This window comes from Lontra canadensis, unplaced genomic scaffold (assembly GCF_010015895.1).
Source record: "Lontra canadensis isolate GAN:19392208 unplaced genomic scaffold, GSC_riverotter_1.0 scaffold26, whole genome shotgun sequence".
Classification (NCBI taxonomy): Eukaryota; Metazoa; Chordata; class Mammalia; order Carnivora; family Mustelidae; genus Lontra; species Lontra canadensis.
The window spans coordinates 12,999,979-13,018,388 of record NW_022631020.1 but is presented as its reverse complement, the minus strand read 5'-3'; positions in this window follow the sequence as shown (position 1 = coordinate 13,018,388).

The window sequence follows — 18,410 nt, the reverse complement described above, 5'->3', positions numbered from 1 at the left end:
CTCTTCCTCCTGTGAGGGTCTCATTAAGGCTTTTTACAACATAACAGCTTACTTCCTCCAGAAGGAAGGAGGGAGAGCTGGGGCAGGGAAGCGTGGAGGAAGGGGAAACCCTAAGATGGAGATCACAGTTTTTTATAACCTAAGTTCAAAAGTAATGTGCTATCATGAAAGTATACACTATATATATAGTAGTACAAAGCATATACATTGAACAAGCAGATCAACCTAATATAGTGTGAAAGGAAATTACACAAGAATATGAATAGCAAACAGTGGGGATCCTGGGCCAACTTGAAAGTTGGCTACTATAGTTAGATATACAGCTAAATCTGTCTTATTTACTTTTTGAAATTAGAGAATTTGTACTTATGACAAAGTAGCAAAATAAAACTTGTGTGTGCATGATTAAACTATATATGAAATTAGGATCACTTGGAAAATTAAAACATGTTTACTTGCAATAAGTGCATTATTCAGCATGCAAATTTTAAACAATGGGATACAAAAGGTAACTGACAACTTCACAATTTTAAATCTCTTTTTAAAAATAGAAATTAAATTACTTTTTTGAAATCATTAAATAGAGTTATATGAAGTCCAGATTAGGTATGTAGATTCTAGGTACCTCAAACTCTATTAAGAGCAAATTACGAGTTTCAGGTTACTATGAATTCTAGCATTTACACTCTCTTTTGCAAAATTAACAAGCTGCAATGAAGTTATGAATATACAATCTTAAACACAGATGTCTGAAAAAGACCAAAGATGATGACCGTAAAAGAATACCATTCTGTTATTTCTTTCTAAATATAAAAAGGGGGGAAATTACATATATATTTCTTCTCAATAGAAGAAAATCCAAATGGTCAAAGTTTGTATACTTTTTATATTTTAACAACCCATTAGAGGAAAACACTTTATTTTCTGAAGAACATGATACAAAAATCATAAACTGAATATTTAAAAATTGAATTTATTTTTCCTGTTTATTTTAACTCTGGTGAAAAAAATTAAATCATTCTAATTCTAATGGAAAAGAGCTTGAAATATTGAATTTTTTCAGAGTAATTTTTGCAAGATTTTAATCTCTGTTTTATTTTCATTCCTATTGTCTAACCAACAGTTTTCTAGAGGACAATCATCATTTTACTACTTCCCCTGTTTGCTGGTCCAGAGCAGAGGAAGTCTACATCTCCCCATTTCTTCAGAGGGTAGGAGTAAAGAAGGATTTTAGGAACAAGTTGAACTTTGATGTTCCTCTATTTATCCTAGTCCCTCTTCCTAGAACCTCTACTCTATATTGTTCATTTCATATTGATAAATTTAATAAGACTTAAGTTTTTAATTAGGTTTTACTCTCTCATACTCAGTGTGCATATTAGGATACACATAATGGACTCAACTCAATCATATTTCATAACTACATATAGACACAAATCAGGTATACGAAGTTCAGTGTCATGGCTATCTAATAAATTACTTAGTTCATGATTAAGTAATGACATTCTTTTTCCCTAACAATGTTTTTTCACTAATAACTAATTAACAGGCTTCCAATAATTTCTCTTTTCAATTAGCCTAGAATTACTTTTTTATATACCTTTGACCCTCAATCTTTCTGAGGCATATTTTAGTTGTACTTCTGAATCATTTTGCTTTACTGATTAAACAACAGTAACAACAAAAAACTAATCTGAAATTTGTTTTGCAAAGCAAATTTTCAAAATATTATTTCTGTATTCATGATAACCTGAAGTCATCCCAACTATATCAATTTGAGTTTTCTTTTTACTATGTTTTCTCTTTGCCTCACTCTTACGTTTCTTTCTTTCATGGTATTGATTATATGTTTATGTGTCTTTTTGGCTTCTCTCCTGGTTTGGATACATACATTTGCTTTGTATTTCTACATGATCATTCTTAAATTTTGAACGTGTATATCTGAATCAACACAAATAAACAAAATTAATATTCAATCCTCTCTCTGCGCAAATACCTTAGAGGTCTTTAACCGTATATTGTTGTCCATTATTAATTTCTACTTAAAAAAATTCTCAAATTTGTCACTATTAATATAGTCAATATTTATGTGTAATAGTGTTTGGTCCCCAATGTTGGGTCCCCCAATTATGGGTCCATGGTCAAAGGAGCGAGACTGATACAAAGGAGTGAGACTGATACAAGCAAAGCTTTATTTTGCGCCAAGCATCAAGAATCAAACAGACCCGTTGGGCTGCCCCTTACAGAGAGGGCGACCCCTCCCTGCCTCACAGACTAACTTTTATAGAGCAAAAGGCATGTGCTTGGGCCTGGCCACACACAGGTGGCCAATGAGATTGTAACACACAGAGAAAGCTGCACAGTCATGCTAGGTCACACATAAGTGACCAACTGAATTACAATTTACCCTATAGTAGACATTTGAACTAACCTATCACCTTGGTCAGAATTGGCACCCAAAAGGCAGGGCCCACACTCCTTGGTAGCTAGGGAGACAGTATGTGCACTCTACTGATTGGATGTCTCACCTGACCGGACTCATCCCTGCATTTGGGCTGTTATCGCCACATGACCTGACCCACTCTTTTATTTGGGCTTTGTTACCTGCGACTGGTTTCCCGGACTTTGCTTTTTAAGTAAGCTCCCCTGGGGGGTCAGGGTCAATTTAACTTTTTCTGCATAAACAACAAAATGGCTGTTCAGCCAAGGTGGGGCCACTCTGGCTAAATAGGCCCTTACAATAGATGTTTACAATTATTTTTTATTCAACATTGCTGTTCATATTTCTAACTTCAAATTTTCTTCTTCTGAGGTTTATGTTTAATTCTCTCTGCAATACCCTATAAGCAGTAAACTCTTATTTGTTTCTCAACATATTTTAAATTTTTCATCACATTTCATAATATTTAGCTGAGTATATAATTTTCAGTTTCCAGTATTACATCAGCAGTTTCATGACTAGGATACATTTTCTTCTGCAGCCTCTACTGTGGATGACAAAAGAGACTAGTCTAATTTTCAATACTTTTGTATATATTTTGTCACTGTATATATTTTGTCACTATTTGTCTTTGCCTTTGGTGTCATACCCTCTCAATAGAATATCTAAGAGAAGATATGACTTTGTTTTACTGATTAAAGATATCTTAATTTATCTATGTTGGCTGAATTGAAGTTAATTTCTTCAAGTCTATTTCGAGGTCACCAATTTGCTTTTCAGATGTTTATTTTACCAATTAAGTTTTTAATTCCAATAACTACATTATTTTTTTTCATATTTAGATAGTCTGTTTCCTTTTAAAATTTCATTGCTTTTCTTCATGTCTTATTCTTTTACTATGATATGCCTTTGTTTGATGATCTCTTAAACAGTTTTAAACCTACACAATTTATAGATACATTCAGATTACTTCATAGTTTTGGAGGCACCATCACTTGTGTTTCCTCTATCTCTCCACTTTATCACTGTTTTGTTTCTTATGTGATGTAATTTTTCTGTTCTGAACACATTTTCAAATAAATTTCTCTGCTTTACCCCCAGGAAGCTTTCCAACAAAAGGACCACATCATCTAAGTTGGCATTTCCTCACTGGGGACAGCACACATCCAATGCAGGGATATAAAAACCTGGACCCCTCACCCCCATCCTGTAAGCAGTGCAATTTCTGAGTCATTTGAAAATTTAAGTAAATTTAAATCTAAATTCTATAAAATCATATGACTCTCACCCAGTGCCATCAACACAATAAAGACATCAAGAAGTGAGGTAATTACTCAAGAATAAGGCAAAAATGTGGATATCCAACAGCCTCATTGGCAGAAAAAGACTTTCATCTCTGTAGCTGGAAGTCAGGAAAATCAGGAACTAGATTTAGTTAGGGTCCATACAATGTTAAATTCTAACGCCTTGGGTGTTGGTTTCGCCATAATTAGTAACCTGGTTGAAAAACAATGGGTTCTCAGATTTGGGATGGAAACACAACAGCTGATGTGCTCAAGAACCTGAAAACGCAGATTTTCTGAACTTTCTGGGCCAGCAGATTTAGCACATCTGTTTCTAATAAGATTAGCATTCCACTTTTGCTTAAAGATAATGCAGAGGGGCACCTGGGTTGCTCAGTGGGTTAAAGCTCCTACCTGGGGCACCTGGGTGGCTCAGTGGGTTAAGCCTCTGCCTTCAGCTCAGGTCATGATCCCAGGGTTCTGGGATGGAGCCCTGCATTGGGCTCTCTGCTCAGCAGGGAGCCTGCTTCCTCCTATCTTTCTGCCTGCCTCTCTGCCTACTTGTGATCTCTGTCTGTCAAATAAATAAATAAAATCTTAAAAAGAAAAAAAAATAAAGATAATGCAGAGGCTTTGGCCTTGCAAGACAAGTGTAACTCCTTTCTGAATTTATAGCCATCTTCAATACTGGCCAGACCTATAACTAAGGTTAAATTATAATGGAGCCAGGGATGTGTTGGCCTATAAAATAAGGAAGGCATTATAAACTGAAGGAGCTGTAGGATGTGTACTGGTAGGAGCTGGGCAATTATAAATGGGACAAGATCTTGAGAGCTAGAATATGAGGGGGTGGAATATAAATTTGGATAAGAGAGTGTATTGAAATGCAATTACTCTCCCTTAATGCAGCATTTAACATTCTATATGTCCTGAGGAGACAGATAATTAGGCTAATTTGATGCTTTGAAGCTTGGAAAAAGCAATGGCCTTCCCAACATAAAGTAAAAGTGCAAGAGATACAATGGAAAATGGTGGAAGAAAGAATAAAATGGTTCAGAGAAGTGGCAAGCTGGGACAGATATACTATGAAGGTCAGAAAAGCCACTAGCAAACTATGTTCTTTAGGAAGGGCCGGAAGACACTATTTATGAAAGTGATAAAGAATATCCTATTGAGAGGGTCACCAGCAATTTTGAGAAGCTCAATAGAGAATGTCTTCTGTGTTTCATGGCTTAAAAGACATAAAAGTGCTACAGATACTGATTTCCTGATAATAAGAGGAGGTGATAAGATCCCAACATACTAGAAGCCAGGTGGTGATATATAATTAATGAGAACAGCAAGGTCAGAGTGGCAGCCAGTGGAGACAGATGTGTGGAGAGATATGAAGATGGTTACTAAAATCAAAATGTCTTAGAGACAGCCAGCAATGCTATTTCTCAATCTATATAATCAAAATAATAAATTATGGATGATCTGGAGGTGGAGGGCAGCTGGTGCAATAAAAAATAATTATTCTTTCTCAGATTCTGGATTACAGCCAGTTTTCAAAACTGGTATAGCACTGACTGATGGAAAGGCCAAGTTAGCAAGGGGAAGGAAACTGTAATATCACAACAAGTACATACAGTTAGTTTTTATCCACCTTCCCACAAAGAGACCGATGGCTGTTCTCTTGGATAAAAATACACTAGAGAAATGAAAATACACAGATATTTCAAGAACTGTTGGGAAACACAGACCTATGGATTTAAAAGTCCTATCATGGCACCCCCCTTACAGTAGAACAGGTGATAAACTGAATCTAGCCTTGTTATAAATATCTATACTTCCACTGAGTCCACGGACCCATTTGACAGTTATTTTACTATAATATGTAGTTGGAGTGGATATACAGAGTCACTGATGGAAGTCTACTGAGAGAAGTATTCCTTGGCCTTGGGTAATAGCTCTCATACAGAAATGTCCGAGCAGAGGCATCTAGATATGATCAGGTAAGAGAGTCACTATTAAAAAATAAATAAAATCTTATCCTAAGGCAGCAATTAATAACACATTTAAATATCTACAAAATGTAGGGATAATAACCTTCATTACGTCCCCATTTAATTTACCTTTTACCAAAGAATCTCTCTGGCACTCTTAAAACATCAGATGGATTCTAGAGGATCATATCATATTATTGCAAACTTTACAGAAGCATATGGTAGTCTAACTGTAGCTGCCTCCTCCCCTGTCAGTCATAATATAGTTTCAAGGGACCTGGACCACCTAAACATTCTAAAGAAATTCCAATTTCAATAACATTATGTAATCAGAATTGAGAAGAAGGGGAGGGTACATTAATGGACTTGCAATGCACAAAGCACTCTGGAAGGTATGACATAAACACTCTGAAGATTTAAGAACCTGATACATTGGTGAGGTTTCTAAGGGTCCAGTGGTCTGGGGCCTACCAAGATTTCTCCTCAAAAATAAAGGAAAACATATATTTCAGGTCTCTCATAATTCCCACTATTTAAAAGGAAGCAAAATTACTCATAGGCATCTTTAGGTGCCAGAGTCCAGATACTTACACTTGAAATATTGTTTTGGCCCCTTTACTGAATGACATGGAGAGTTTGCATTTTGACATGGGCTCAGAGCAGGAAATGCCTCTGCAACAATTTCATGCCATGATATAAGCAACCAATTGTTTAAAACTTATTCTAGGAAACTATATAGTATTAAATACATATGTGATGACAAGGGATGTCATCCTTTAGTGGAATTTAGGACAATCTCTGATAGAAGAACAACAACACAAACCACTAGGATGCTGGGAATAATTCATATTATCTACAATAAAGAATCATATTCTGTTGTTAAAAATACCTGCCAGCATGCTAGGAGGTTCTGGTAGAAACAGAGTAGATGGTCATTAGATACCATATGACTACACTGTCAAAACCAACCATCAGAAGCTGAGATCTCTCAGACAATCCAATTCATTGGTTTAGACAGGTCCAGAAATAATACATCGTAAAAAGTAGTATACCCAGTTGCAGCCAAAACCAGTATGAGAGAACAAAATATTCTGCAGAAGCAGGTGGCCCAGACCCCATGTTGTCACTACTGTTGCACCACTGCCTCTCCCTCAGGGTAAATATATGTCAACATGTAAAGTATGTCTTCATAGGAACTACTGGACATAGAATTTACCACACTACTCAGAATCCAGATAAACAGAATGGCTATTGAAGACAATACTAAAATGTCTTCTTGGAGAGGATACCGGGGAGAATAGAGGACTCTTCTTCAGGAGGTAGTTTGCAGTCTAAATCAATCATCATTTTGTGGTGTTGTATCTTCTGAGGTAAAATATATGTCTGAGCACCTAAGGCTCAACTTGGAGTGAATTTGCTTATTATCATTTCTAGTTACCCATTTGGGAATTTATGTTTCCATTCCCCAAAATCTAGGGAATGAATGCTTATCTAGAGGTCTTGGTTCCAAGAAGGAAAACTCTTTTACCAGGAAATATAACAAGAGACTCACTGAACTTCAAGCCCTGCCTTCTTCCTGGTTACTTTTGGCTCCTTGTGCCATGTGACAATCATGCAAGAAAAGAAGTGACATTTTGGTGTGAGTAATTGACCATGATAATCAGGAGATGAAGCTGAGAATAGTTTCAAGGAAGAATGCATTTAACATCTCTTGGTATTTTTGTGTCTATTTTTGATGTTAAGTGGACAAATGCAGTAGACAAGATTGAGAATTACACAGTACAAAGGAATTTAGGGATGAGTGTTTGGGTCACCCTAGCACAGTAGCTACGAAGACATTCAGAAGAGCTACTTCAAAGTGAGAAGAATCTGGAAGGGGTAGTACAGGAGGGGATGACAAGTATCAGTAGTGGTCCAGAGATCAGCTATTGCATAAAAAGGTACAAGAGCTATAGGCATTTTCCTCTTTCCCCTATAATGTTTCTACAGAAAAGAAGCGAACATTCTGTAAAGTTCCAAATGGGATTAACCTTTCTTATAGAGCCCATAGATCAGACCACCATATGAAGAACTGTGGTGAACACTGTGAAGCGCTATACAAATTCCTCCACATTACTTCCATGACTAAGTTAAGTATTCTTTCAGCAGCCAAGAGAATTTCTGTTTAGAGCTCAAGCCTAGTTCTTTCCCTCTGCTAAAACTATCTACCTGTCCCAAGGTTATGCCTTCTTTCTGTTCAATATGGGGACCCAATGTTGCTCACTACTGAGGACAACTTTGAAGGGCCATCCCTTCAGAGTACAGGCCATTATTTCTCTCCATGTCTTTGCTCACTCTGTTATATGTGTTCCTGAAAGCACTCCCCTGTATACTTTCTCTACATATTGATCTCAGAGTCTGATTCTTGGGGAAGCAGATTTTAAGACAGGGTGAAATTTTACTTGGGTTTATGACCCTATGTGGAACATGCAAAAAAAAAAAAAATCAAACTTAAAACTTAAAAAAATGCATTTTTAATTTATTTATCACCAAGGTCCTTTTTATTCACATTGAGAGCTTTACAACAAAGTAAACTTGCTTACTGCTTCTTCAGTTCATTGGATTGACACTTTCTAGGCCACCAAGACTTTGTTTTGAATGGACAGACTTTCAAAGCTTCCAGCTTTCTTCTCAAATTCAGTTGGATCTGAGATCATATGAATCTTTCATTCCTAAGTAAGCTTCCAAACTTATTTTTTCCCCTCGAGACTGAAGGAATTGAAACCAGTGTCTAGACCGCTGGATTACTTTGGCAACATCTCAAAGTTGTGGTTATGGATGTGGCTTTCAATACCAAGGTTGTTTCTGGGACCTGTAGATTTCCCATTTGTGTTATGAACCTGGATATTAAAAAACATTTTTTATTTTGTTATATCCAAATAATCTTATGTATTATTGATGAAAGCAGTAACCTAGATCTACTCAGCTGGCCATGTAAATATCTATAATTAGAACACTTTTCTACTCAGTATTTGGCATATAGAAGTTCAGAGATTAATATTTATTGCACATAAAATATCTTGGTAAACATTTTTATATAAGGGAAATGTCATCACTATTACCTATTTCCACAATGGAATATTTTGCAAGAAAATCTGGTATTTAAAAACACACATTTATATGTGAATGTATGTCTTGCCTGTTCTGGCTCCAGCATCAGAATACTATAGACTGGGTGGCTTATAAACAACAGAAATTTGTATCTCACAGTTTTGAAGATTGAGAAGTCTAAGATCAGAGTGCTTGCAGATTTGGTGTCTCATGAACACTCCACCAGCATGACCTAATCATCTTCCCAAATCCCCACCTCCAAAAGTAACATTGGAGATTAGGCTTCAACATGTGAATTTTGGAATAGCACACATATTCAGCCTACAGCAATGTTTGTAGTATATTTTTATAAAATATTTAGACATTTAGACATTTCCTTTTCCTTTAGTCTATAATGTGACTATAGTTTCTTCAACATGGTGATATCAATTTTAATGTCATTGAATTCTCTAATCCATTTAGAGTTGTAAACTACATAAAGAGAAGATAGATTATATACTTTTTTGCATAAAGTACACAAAAAGCACTGGACATGTACTTCTAATACATGTGTAGATGTACTACACAGCTATTTTTTAATGCATTTATTAGAAAGGAAACATGAAAGTTGGTGGGCTTTAGATTCAGAAAACCTAAATCCAAAACCTGACAATCTCTCTTAATTAGTCCACTCATCAAGAACATTATCAAACTTAGATTAGCATTTTATATTTTCCCTCATCTGAGAAATGGAGACAGTAACTTAAGTAGTCACAGAGTCATAAAGAACAAATTAATATGAAGACTGAAATTATAAAGCAATATCTGAAATTTAATCATCATCACCATCATCCTATTGGTTATTATACCTATAAAACAAAGTATAATTTCTGATATGGACAAATGATAAATGAAATTACCTAAAAAATGTACCCAGCTATAACTCTGAAAGTTGAAATGGGACTTCTATCTACAAATGGGAAACTGTTGAACAAATTAATTAAAATACCACCTATTAATCACTTCTATAGTTCAGTAACATAAGAGTAAGTAAATCCCAGTACTCTGTTTAGCCTATTCTACAGAAATGCTGTGCCTAGATCTATGGCTTAATTACTTAAATTATCAATAATTGTGGCATTTAAATATAGTAGTGTTTATGGAAGAAATAACAACTATAACTAGAGAATTAATAATTATAAAAATTAAATATAACCATATATCACTAATAACTTTAATACCACTGTATCAAAATGAAATTACACTACAAATTACCTTACAAACAGAATCGATCCCCAGCCCTGAAATTTGATCATAACCTATTGTGATGAGCTACTTCTGAGGCCAATTTAATATGGTAATATTAAATATGGAATTCCTATTATTTACACTCCTAATTTAATTGTATGCTCACCAACAAATCTTCAAATATAAAGTCTGTCATTTTCTACTCAGTACTTGGAGGAAGAGATGTGCACTGGTTTCCTTTCTCTATTTTATCTCTCACTGAAAGCAAATTGTGTTGTTATTCTGGTTTATTACATCAAACTAGATTTATCTGCAACTATCTCCGAGAAAAGGGGCCCCTCGTGGTCACAGATTGGCCTGCCTTAGTCTGATATGACTTCTGGACTTAAACTAAAGGATTAAGTTAAGAAATAGAGCGGAGACCTTTCTGGGCAGCCAGCCAGTCATCCTCATGGGTGACTGCATCACTGTATACTCCCTGACTCTCTTGGATGTTCTCCAAGTAGATTATATGATTCATATCTAATCAATACTGATAAAAAATTACAGAATATTTCTCTATTACAGAGTGATTCCAATCAGAGGCTCTCGACTCAGATTGTTTACTACTTACTTGGCCCTACCACGTAAGAAGCCAGGTGATTTGAGACATATTTCTGTATGTTTTTTTATTATTATTATTATTATTATTATTATTATTATTATAATCTTTATCTCTCCCATAGTGTAATGGAAAAACTAAATTGAGTTAATAGAGGTGAGTCACTTAGAATAAGAAATAATACTGTAAAGAGAATTCACTGCATTTCAAGCATGGGAGGATGCAGAGTAAGCTTCATTGTTATCAGCATGATCATTACCACCATCACTTGATGATGATGATCATGATTAATAAAGCACAAGGATTTATATAAAATAACATTTTTCTTAGAAACAGCTATTAGTTTGTTTTTTTTTAAAGATTTTATTTATTTATTTGACAGAGATCACAAATAGGCAGAGAGGCAGGCAGAGAGAGAGAGGAGGAAGCAGGCTCCCTGTTGAGCAGAGAGCCCAATTCGGGGCTCGATCCCAGGACTCTGAGATCATGACCTGAGCCGAAGGCAGAGGCTTTAACCCACTGAGCCACCCAGGTGCCCCAGCTATTAGTTTATTAAGAAAAAAAGTAAATATGAGAATAAACATTGTGAAATGCAAGTAGTAGCACCTACTTCAGAGTTCTTATGAATACTAAATAACACATGTAAAATTCCTGACAAATGGTAGCTATTTTATTAATGGTAATAGCTTTATTATTAAGTCACCAAAAAAATCACATTAAAAATTTTAAGTTTTAGAATCACAGCCAAAAATTGCTATGGTCTTGAGCACCTCTTTCCCATAATATGTCCAAATTCTTGGAAGCTATCCTACACTTTAACAGCAGCCTCAGAAAAGGAGAACAGAAAATGTTCACCACCAGAGTCTTTTCTCTGCTGTGGCAGCTATGCTCCATCACTCAGTGAAAGCCTTCCCTGCGATCAGCTGTAATGACAAAGAACTGACATTCCAACAGCACAGTTTTACACTCAGTCCTTCAGTAGTGAGTCAGAGAAATGAGGTTTTGATACTCTGCTCCAAACTAGGGTTTCTTAAGCTCAGCACTATTGATATTTTGACAGGCTAAGTCTTTGTTCTAGAAGTCTGTGCTGTCAATCATAGGATGTTTAGCAATATATCTGGCCTCTACCCACTAGATGCCAGTAGCGCCCTCTCCCCCTTCAAGGATGACAAGCAAAGTGTCTTCAAAACTTTGTAATCTGTCCTCTAGGGTACAAAATTGTCCCTAGTCAAAAAGCACTAATTAGACATACTTGTGCTTATAAACTTTTAAGTTGCTACTTCTCTCATCAAAGAAAACTGTTGCATTCCTCTTTTACCTGGCATCTTGATACATTACTATAATTATAGGGTTTGGGACCATTTGAAAATTTACTAATTCAGATTAAACGTACAGGAAATGTATTTGAAGAAAGTGGCATTTGTTTGGGGGCTGGCAGGATTTTGTGAGATACAGGTAGGATAAGAGCAGGGTTTTAAGACTGAAGAAAGAAAGTGAGCAGAGACTTGGATCTTTGATCATTTCTACATTGTTTGGGTGGATTACAACTAAATATGCACCAGCAGTGCTTAGAAAGTGTGGGGCCTACAGAGGCATATGAGTTTATTATTAAGCTTCAGAATAGGATAGAGTAAGGCAACTCTCTTTATTCATCTGAATATGTTCTGTAGGATCAAGAAATGAAAGTTACCAAAGTAGGTTAGTGAGTCTTCTCCTAGGTACAGGTTGATTTTGATGTGTGAGTCAGAGTTAACCTAGATTGTTGCATAAGGAATGCCTGATTCCCTCTATCGCTTATTAAACAAATCAGTTAAATATCCAATAACCCAGATTTACTCTAAAGGTTTATATTCTAATAGTCACAACCATTTACTGTGCATTTACTATATTCCAGGAAGGCACTACTTTGTTTTGCCAAGGGTTTATTTTACCAGCATGTCTTCTGTTACTTTGTCTTTATCACCATATGATATATGGTAAACACCCTCACATCTATTTACAGAATGTGAAGCTCCAGGGGCTCCTGGGTGGCTCAGGTCATGATTCTCGAGTCCCTGGATCAAGCCCCTTATCAAGGTCCCTGCTCAGCAGGGAGTCTGCCACTCCCTCTCTCTGCACTTTTCCCAACTCAGGCTCTCTCTCTCTCAAATAAATAAATAAAATCTTTTTAAAAAATATGAAGCTCATATAGTGTGGATTCAGATCTTTCTGAATAATTTCTTTCCTCACAACTCAATAAAATGTAATAAATACACTCAAATATTTAATTAGGGAGATAAGCTTCCAGTGGCACTTAATAACATTTTATTTTACAATATGTCAATTCAATTCCAATAACTTTGCACTCCTATTTTAACTCTGAGTAGTCAAAATTTGTTATGTAAAGTTACAATGTCCTATCACCACATTCCATTTCTGCAGGCCCTTATAATATTGAACAGTCAAGATTTCTGATTTCTTTTTCCCTCTATTGCTTGCTTACCCTCTCCTCCATTTCAGTAGCAAATTAAAGGTGTCAAAGGATTCTGAATCTCAGTGTTTTGTAATCCAATATAAAAGTTAACAAAATCTTAGCTGCCAGGTACATCTGAAGACTACAAATTGATTTGAAAATGTATATATCTACTCATGAGTGAAATTAATATTCAAGCATAAACAAGTTATAGTCTAAGTTCATATTTAAAATATTCTGACTCCAAAAACTAAAGAGCACACATGCTTTAAAGTTCCAAGAGAATTCAATACTAAATTTTGAGAGTAGGATATTAGACTTATGATAAATCTGAACTCTCAAATACAAGAATCACAAAAACAGGAGAAGAGGTTCAAGTGGCCATGCCAGAGGATCCTGAACTCACTCACTTCCAAGGATTTTAAAACTGAAGAAAGAGAGTGATTATTTAGAATATATTCTATTATATATATTAGATATATATATATTCTATTATATATTCTATTATTCTAGAATAATTATTATTCTATTATATATTATTTTAGTGATTGTTATTATATATATTATATATTCTATTATTCTAACACAATAGAATTATCATTATTCTATTCTATTCTATTCTTATATATATTTTATACATTACATAGAATAGAATATATAATAGGATGTATTCTATTATATCTAACATATATAATGTCAGATATATCTAACATTAACATATTAACATTAACATATAATAATATATAATTATATATAATTATATATTATATAATTAACATTAACATATATCTAATATATATAATAGAATATATTCTGTTATATATAAGAATATATTCTAAATTAATATATAGAACTATATGTGGAATAATTTTATTTGAAAAGTACCAGAAAACTGGAAAAAAAAAGCTTTCATAGAAAGGACAAAAGGGATAGTATCAAGATGGGTAGGAGAGGCAGAGACACTGTCTCACCAAAAAATACTCCACCCCAGGTATAGTGCTACATAATTGAAAGAGATCTCAAAAGCATGGGATATTTCCTGAGGAGTAGGGGGATTTGTGCTCCATGTCAGGCACCCTAACCCTTAGATCCTGAATGAAAGAGACAGGCTCCCTAAACAGTAGGCTTTGAAACCCAACAGGGTTCCAGGAAAACCACAGAAATACAGGAAATAGAGAATCTGCTTTTAAAGAGCTTGTACACAGATTCACTCACGCACAGACCGACCAAAACACTAATTTGAAAAGTACCTAGATCGTATGTGAAGGACTTAAGATTCTATTAATCGTATTGCTCCTGCTTGAAAGGCAGAAAACCATGTGGGATTTTTTTTTTCTTTTTTCAGAGATGGAAACATAGGCAGGCACCATATTTGCAAACTTGTCCTAGCTTGCTAAGTTTGGTGCAAACATATGCCACTTTGGAACTATCCCTATAACTTTCTAGAGACAGCGGCACACCCAGCTGAGAACATTTTATTTCTTCCACAGATGCAAGGATATAAGATGCCAGGATACAAATCAATCAATTTGATATGCCACATTAACAAAGTGAAGGACTAAAATCATGATCATCTAAATAGATGCAGAAAAAAGCATTTCACAAAATTCAATATCCATAAAATCCACAACGAAGTGTATATAGAGGGAACATATCTAAACATAATAAAAGCTATATGTGATAAACTCACGGTTAACATCCTACTCAAGAGTGAAAAACTAAAAGACTTTCCTATAAATCAGGAATAAGACAAGGATGCCTAGTCTCACCATTTTTATTCATCCCAGTATTGGAAGATCTAGCTGCAGTAATCAGATAAAAAAAAAATTTTCCCCCAAATTGGGGGGGGGAGATAAAACTGTCCCTATTTGTTGATAATATGATACTATATAGAAAACTCAGAAGACTTCATCAAAAAATGTTAGAATGAATTAATTCAGTAAAGTAGCAGAATACAAAATCAACATACATAAATCTGCAATGTTTCTAAACACTAATAAAGATTTACTAGAAAGAGAATTTGAGAAAACCCCATTTACAATTGTTCCCAAAAAAGTAAGAAAATACCTAGAGATAAATTTAACCAAGGAGGCAAAAGACCTCTAGATGCACAGAAAAGTGTAAGAAAGTGATGAAGGAAATTAAAGAAAACAAAGTAAATGGGAAAATATTCCATGCTCAAAGACTGGAAGAATTAATACTGTTAAAATGTTCATAATACCTAAAGCAATCTAGAGATTCAAATTAATCCATATCAAAATTCCATTGCCTATTTTACAGAACTATACAAAATAACTCTAAAATTTGCATGGAACCACAAAGGATTTCAAACAGCCAAAAACAATCTTGAGAAAGAAAAAGCTAGAGATACCATACTCCCTGATTTCAAACTATACTACAAAACTATAGTAATCCAAACAGTATGGTATAGGTGTAAAAACACAGAGATCAACTGAACAGACTAGAGAGTCCAGAATTAAACCCACACACATATGGATAATTAATCTTTGACAGAAGTGCTAATAATATGGAGAAAGGATAGCCTCTTCAATAAATGGTATTGGAAAAACTGGATAGCCACATGCAAAAGAATGACACTAGACCACTATCTTACATCATAAATAAAAATTAACTCACAACTAAGCCTGAATGTAAGACTTGAAACCATAAAATTCCTAAAAGAAAACATATGCAATAAGATCCTCAACACTGGTCTTAGCGGGTATCTTTATAGTTCTGACTTCAAAGGCAAAGTAAACAAAAGCAAAAATAAGAAAATGAGATGACATCAAACTAAAAAGCTTCTGCAAAGTGAAAGAAACCATCATCAAAATGGAAAGGCAAACTCCTGAGTGGGAGGATATACTTACAAATCATATATCGGATAAGTGATTAACATCCAAAATATATAAAGAACTCATAAAACAACTACTTGATTAAAAATGGGCAGAGGATCTAAATAGAAATTTACCCAAAGAGGACATATAGATTTCTAATGGGCACATAAAAATATGTTCAACATCACTAATTATTAGGGAAATACAAAGCTAAACTACAGTGACATAGCACCTCATTAGAATGCCTATTATCAAAAAGATAAAAAAATAACGAGTGTTGGCACTTCTGGGGAAGATGGTAGAATAGGACCCTAAGTTCACCTCATCCCATGGATACAACCACATCGCACTTACATATTGTGAATTATCCAGAAAGATGTGTCCAAAGACTAGCAGAACAAACTCCACAACTAAATGTACAGAAGAGGCCACATCAAAGAGGGTAGGGAGGATAGAGACATGATGAGACGTTAGATGCACATGCAAGCCATTCATAGGAGGGAGCCATGGCCACAGAGAGGGCAGAGAAACAGACCCTCAAACCAGGGGCCCCACAAAGGGATGACCCATAGCATTTGGCTTTGAAAACCAGAAAAGCCAAATTTTGTGAGTTCTTAGAACAAGTGGGACTTAAAGCCTTGAACTTTAAAAATTAGCAGACTCAGCTCCGGGAGAGAACAGAGGGTAAATGGAAGCTGCATCCTGTTTTGTTTTGTTTTGTTTTTTAATTAACATATAATGTATTATTTGGCCCAGGGGTACAGGTCTGTGAATCATCAGGCTTTCACATTTCACAGCACTCACCATAGCATATACCCTCCCCAATGTCCATAACCCAACCACCTTATCCCTATCCTCCCACCTCCCCCAGCAACCCTCAGTTTGTTTTGTGAGATTAAGAGTCTCTTATGATTTGTCTCTCTCCTGATCTCATCTTGTTTCATTTTCTTCCTTCTCTACCACCCACAACCCCCTGCCCTGCCTCTCAAATTCCTCATATCAGAGAGATCATATGATAATTGTCTTTCTCTGATTTCCTTATTTCGCTCAGCATAATGCATCCTGTTCTTAAAGAGACAAACAGCCTGCAAAGATATAGCTTAGAATTTGAAAAACTCTTGGGACATAGAGAAGGGAGAATTATTTACTCATCTAAGAGCATGTCCTAGTGGGACAAATTTCACCAGGAGACTTCTTCAGGGACAAAGGAGCTGGCAAGTGCCATTTCCCTCACTCTGCAACATAAACAGAGGGCATCTGCAAGAACCAGTGTGGTGCCAGCATTTACTATAAAACTTGCTTACACTGTGCCCAAGTGCCACCAGCTGAACTTGTCTCAGTCCTAATGCTATGGGTCCCCTTCCCCAGAAGACCAGTGCAAATCTTGCCAACATTATATCTCCCAACTGCACACTTTGTGGGATCTTGGTCCCTGTGGCAGTTGTGGCTAGTCACCTCCCACGAACAGCTTGTTAAAAGTGCACATCCCACCCATGACTTTTAAGAACAGTAGACAGGTGACTTTCCTAACACAGAGAAACAAACACAGAAAGTAAGACAAAATGACAAGACTGAGGAATGTATCCCAAATGAAGAAGAGGACAAAACTACAGCAAGAAACCTAAATGAAATGGATATAGGAAATAGAATCACAAAGATACTCACGGGGCTTGAGAAGGGAATTGGAGAACATCAGTGAGACCTTTAACAAAGAAAACATACAAAGAATTCTATAACTGAAATTAAAAATACATTGGATGGAATAAAAAGCAAACTAGAGGAAGAATGAATTACTCACCAGGAAGACATAATAATGAAAAATAATAAAGCTGAGCAGATGAGAGAAAAAAAAATTGCAAAATGTTAAATGACTTAAGGAACTAAGCCACTCTATCAACCATAATAGGGATCTCAGAGGAAGAAGAGAGAGAGGGGGCAGAATATGTATCTGAAGAAATAATGGCTGAAAACTTCTCAAATCTGGGGAAGGACACATATCTAGATCCAGGAGGCACAGAGAGCCCCCAACAGAATCAACCCAAGGAGGTCTATGCCAAGACACATAGTAATTAAAATGGCAAAAAGTAGTGATATAGAGAGAATTTTAAAAGCAGCAAGAGGAAAAAAGATACAGTCAAAAAAAACCCTATAAGGCTAGCAACTAATTTTCAGGCAGAAATCTTACAGGCCACAAGTGAGTGGCATGATATATTCAAAGTGCCAAACGTAAAAAAATCTGCAGCCAAGAACACTATCCAGCAAGGCTATCATTCAGAATAGAAGGAAAGATAGTTTCCCAGGCAAACAAAAGCTAAAGGAGTTCATGACCATTAAATAGCCCTACAAAAAATGTTAAAGAACTTTCTAAGAGGAAAAGAAAGTCTATATGTAAATGTAAGAATAATAGGAAGCAGAAAAACAGTAAAAAGTGTATCTGTAAAACTTAGTCAAGAGACTCACAAAATAAAAGGATGTAAAGTATGATATTATATACC